At 43.5% G+C, this 5,074-nt stretch overlaps 1 long non-coding RNA gene across 1 annotated transcript; it reads right to left on the reverse strand.

Annotated features, from left to right (window-relative positions):
* Window positions 1–272: 272 nt before the first annotated feature.
* Window positions 273–4,497, reverse strand: LOC149328910 (uncharacterized). Its single transcript, XR_016285806.1, has 3 exons — window positions 4,242–4,497; window positions 3,255–3,435; window positions 273–1,577 (listed from the first exon to the last, which is right to left on the reverse strand). It is a non-coding gene; the product is annotated as an uncharacterized LOC149328910 (long non-coding RNA).
* Between the last annotated feature and the right edge of the window lie 577 nt (window positions 4,498–5,074).

Genomic DNA, 5,074 nt, shown 5'->3' on the forward strand with positions numbered 1-5,074 from the left:
TGAACCTTTTCACTATCAGAAACTTCGTTAAAACATTAAGTTGGGCTAGTTGGTAACGGCTTGAAGGAATCATACTCTTAGCGGTAAGAACACACACAACACCAAGACACACACACACAGGACACCCACTAGACTTCAACTATCTTTACTGGACACTTGTACGACATAAATATGTATCACTGAGCACACGCAGGTGCCTCGTCATCGGCATCAGCTCTAACTACGCCCTCCCCTCCTCCAAGGCATACGGTTGCGCCGATAAACAATCCCTTTTTCTGCCAATGCCAGGGAGGGAGTGCTTACACACACGTCACCCGCCTCTTGAATACGAAAGGCCTGGGAGCCGAGAAAAAAGAAAGAGAAATTATCGAAGTCTTTCGTATTCAAGAGGCGGGCGACGTGTGTAAGCACTCCCTCCCTGGCGTTGGCAGAAAAAGAGATTGTTTATCGGCGCAACCGTATGCCTTGCAGGAGAGGGGAGGGCGTAGTTAGACCTGTTGCGGATGACGAGGCACCTGCGTGTGCTCAGTGATACATATTTATGTCGTACAAGTGTCCAGTAAAGATAGTTGAAGTCTAGCGGGTGTCCTGTGTGTGTGTATCTTGGTGTTGTGTCTGTTTCTTACCACTAAGAATATGATTCTTTCACTATCAGAGTTAGGCGTCTAGTTGCCATTAGAGATTTGTAGCAGTTACATGCACTGGAGGGGTTTCTTTCCCTGTGTGCTTTCAAAAGCGCATGTATTTTCGCACGATACAGCCAAATTTTGTCGAGCCACAGCGGCGAAAGTAATCATGTTTTGTACATTCCAGAAACTGATATGGCTACTACGAACAACTGGCTAAAAGTCTCTAACTGCAACCAGTTGCAAACCTGTGTTAGTTAAAAAGTTAATTATCAGAAATTAGTTAACCAGCTTACTAAATACACCTCACCGGCTTTCTGGTGTCTGCTAACACTGGTAATATTATGCAGCAAAAGCCATATTTTTGAAAACTACTTATTCTTCCCTGAAACACCTGGTGCATATAAATACTGCTCACTTTCCTGTACAACACAGAAACGAAATAACTTCTTCTGTAACATGAAAGTTCCATGAGCCACATAACAAACCCGTGGAAAAAAACTGCATGGATACACACACATCTCTCCAAAACAGCTAAAAAATCACACACAGTGAAACAATGCTTACACTGTCTTAAGACCAACATTAAAGGCTGCAAACACTAGCGAATTAAAAGTCAAACAGATGCCAAACATATGCTAAATGTCCCCATGGATGTAGATATTAAGCTATGAGCTGATTTTAATAAAAATGCATCAGCACAGAAATGCTTAAGCGACTTTGTTGGTGCACTATCCTGACACTTGTCCTCAATATCAGGCAGCCTGCTTGTTGTTCATCATCATCATCAGCCTGCCTATGCCCACTGCAGGGCAAAGGCCTCTCCCATGCCTCTCCTATTAACCCTGTCGTTACTTGTCTGCATCACCAGCGGAAGAGGTAGCGTCCTAGTGATGAGACGTGCGCACGAACAGGTAGCCTCCTCCATGGCAGAATGCAGCAGCAAGAGAACTGCACAAGAAAACATTCAAAGTATACAGTTATAGTAACTTCTAATAGAATCAAACACGGAGAAGCAACAATCAGTTAAATGTGCACTAAAATGCAGCACTCCAAGCGAGTTTGATAAGGCTGCTGAGTAATAGCATAAGCAGCAGTCACAAGACTAGAACTAAATGTAATGCGTCCTTGAACAAGAAAAAGCTATAACATGCTGTTGTGTTCAATTCTGCCCCCACATTCGAAGACTGAATGATATTCACAGGAACTGACATTAACGTGTTACACCTAATTAGGCTACCACGAAGAGATATTTAGCCATTCCAGTCATATGAAGATAACATGCAGGCCATTAAATATGAAAATTATTTTGTGTTTGATTTGTCTGCACAAAAATTCAGGCAGCTTTTGTTTTCAAAAGTGATGGCACAAAGACATTGCAATATAATGCACATGTTGCTGTAGATAATGTATCATTTGGAGCTATACCAGGTGTTAGGGGAAAATGTATGAACAAAGAGTACAAAGGTGAGCAAGTTCATCAGGGCAAGAGTGGCACACTCTAAAGCAAATGAATCAAAATATTAAGGCACACACTGCGTCTGATACAATACTTGTAAGTAAAGCTGCATAGAACTACAAGCGATAAAAGCCTCAGAAACGTGCCCCGAAGGGAGCAGCTGGACTGGTAGTTTTTTATTTGTCCTGCAGCACATCCCTCCAGTGCTGAGGCCTGCTCATATCTGTTTAAGTTAAGAATACAAGGGAAACAAGCAAACAAGTGTTCCAAAGAAGATAAAAATGTGCACTTAGGTTGTTGTTTAGGAAATTACCTGTCACTAATTGCAGCAATAAATACCTCGAGAAAGAAAATAAGTTATTTACACAGCTTATTAAAACCTTGATGGCACGGGAGAAAGGCAACATCAAATGCATCGGTTCAAGTAAAGCCAGGGGTCTTGTTAAGGTCACAGCAATATTTGTTGACTTAGGCTCAGCTAGTGTAATGCAATCAGTAACTGAACGTCGGCATGAATAAAAATAACAATGCACCATTACTCAATTCCAAATGCATTTCAACTGTACAGTGCAGTCAGTTGTGACAAAGGGAGTGTGAAAGAAAACCTCAGCAATGCTCATGACATATCGAATAAGCACCTTTCTTCTGTACAGCTAAAATATAAGCTTTACAGGGTTTCATGTAATGCAAAGATAACCTGGTAAGGTATCAATTATTGATGCTAGCAACAAATATGCTTGTAAAGCAGAGTGCTATACTTGAACGCCAATATTCAATTATGCATTGCCCGTTAGGCCATGCCTATCACATCACTGGTTCACTTCGAACATGCCATACCTTGTAAGAGGTAGGTACTGCTGAAGTAAACCTATAAAATTTATTTGCTGCTTTTAGACTGCTGTATAAAGGTCATGAAGCAGATAATTGTTTTAATTTGGTCTATACTGTGGTCAAGATTTTCAAGCACGAGAGGCATGAGGGAAAAAACTATAAAAAGCATTTCACACTATAACACAATGCACTTGACTAGGGGAGTGCTTTCATGATGCCCGCAATATCTTTTCCCTTTCTCTTGGTCCTCTTTTAAAAGAAAAAAAAAACGAAAGAGAGAGGGAGCCTGGAGCAGAAGATTTTTGGCAGGCTAAAAAAGACAAGGAAAATATACCCACTTGTCTACCTATCCTTTTACAAGTGGCACATGCTTGATATCCAGTGTCAATGGCTGATAGGCTGAACCAGCAGGTCTTGATGTCATTTGCCTCTGGTTGAGGTAGCATTGGCTCGATGACAGATGAAAGCTGGTGCAAAAGTAGTGTGATGATACCGGTGGAGCAGCTGTACAGGGCTTGACTGCGGGTGCATTTGAAGAAAGGCTGCATTAGAGCCATGCTTTCATAAACATCACAGAAGGCACATCCCATTACAACCTCTAGCTGTTCAGTCCAATGTGTTCATGGGTGGAGGCTAATGATTAATTACCTATGCCTCCAATAGTTAGCAAAAAAATGGTTTACAAAGCTTGTCATACTTTTCTTAAAGCTATTATTCGCGAATCACGTTATACTTTTATCGCTTCAGACTGAAAATGAGGGAATGACATAAATGTAGTGAACGTAAAAAAATAAAATGACAACAAACCTTCCATTGTGCGATTACCTCAGCTGCACTGCAATGGAATGGTTCTGCTATTTTTAATCGTCGTTTCGTTGACCAGAACTATCAAGAAACACAGCACTTGATGTGACTGCGACGTAGAACGGGCAATGCTCCTTATCCAGTAAACACTCAGCCAGCAGAATCAAAAGACGCACGCCGCTACAAGCACTTTTCGTTCTTACGGTCTCCTTTTCACGCGCTGCTCCTATTCACTCGGAATAACGAATCAAGCAGCACCCCATAGTTCTCGGCGTGCAACCAAATTCTATCACATAACTCGTGCGCCGAGGTGCTGACGCAAAGAGCGTGAGGCGGCGGGTTAAAAGTTGCATAGTTGGCAAGCGAGCGTGTCAGAACACCTTCTCTCTGCAAACGATCGCGTGGTGCCCGCATTTTGCACCTCACTGCGAACAAGGCGTGAAGACCAACCCAAATGCATTCGCAGCCCTCAATCATACCCCCGACACATCGCAGAAGTAACTTTCCAGTTCTGTACTTACATTTGTCAACGTTCACGGCAAGCCGTTTCTTCTATCGGGCATCGGGCGCCGGCCGCTCTCGGCGTGGTTGCGTGCAGTACGTCAGAGCTGTTTTTGAGCACTGCGTGCGCGTAAGAACGTCTTCCGCAGCACTGGAGCCATCTGTCACCTTCCGAGTTCAGTCACACTACCACAACACTAACGAGGCCGCACATTTAACACAAACAAACTGAAGAAACGCACCCAGAACTTCACAACCGTCGCACCCCGTCAACAAAGAGTCGTTTCAGCGTCCTAAACAAGATAGTGTAGCGCGCGGCCAACATCAGACTCGCAATCCGCCGCCAGCGAACGGAAAGGTGGCGCTAATGTCGCCTAACTTTACACGCGTTAAAAAAAGAATTGATAAAGCCCTTTTTGCCACAAACTTGTTGCATTAAACGACAAAATATTTTGTTTCAATTACAAAGTCAGCAAATTGGAATGATTCAGGTGAAAAAATGCGACTACTAACAACCATCTGTTTCTGGCGGCGCTGCGAACGAAAGCTTGGAAAACCGGGCAGCATGCCGGGCAGCTACAGGCGACGCATCCGCTGCACTGTCTGCCTAGTTCTAAGGCTATAACTCAGCTCCCCGTAAATGCGTCGCAAAATAAGGAATGATGATGATGTTGCCAAACGCTACTGGTTTCGGTTTTTATTTTCGCATATTGTGTGGCTTAGCGTACTCTACACAGCTTGGCTCATGCGATTTAGTGTACGTGTGTGTGTGTACGCCGCTCTAGCGTGACGCGCGAAACTTTCAAGGCTGCGCTGCAGCATCGCCTCTGTTTTGTGTGTGTTTATATCACGT

Source organism: Amblyomma mixtum, chromosome 9 (genome assembly GCF_055824585.1).
Source record: "Amblyomma mixtum isolate Tamu chromosome 9, ASM5582458v1, whole genome shotgun sequence".
NCBI classification, from domain to species: domain Eukaryota; kingdom Metazoa; phylum Arthropoda; class Arachnida; order Ixodida; family Ixodidae; genus Amblyomma; species Amblyomma mixtum.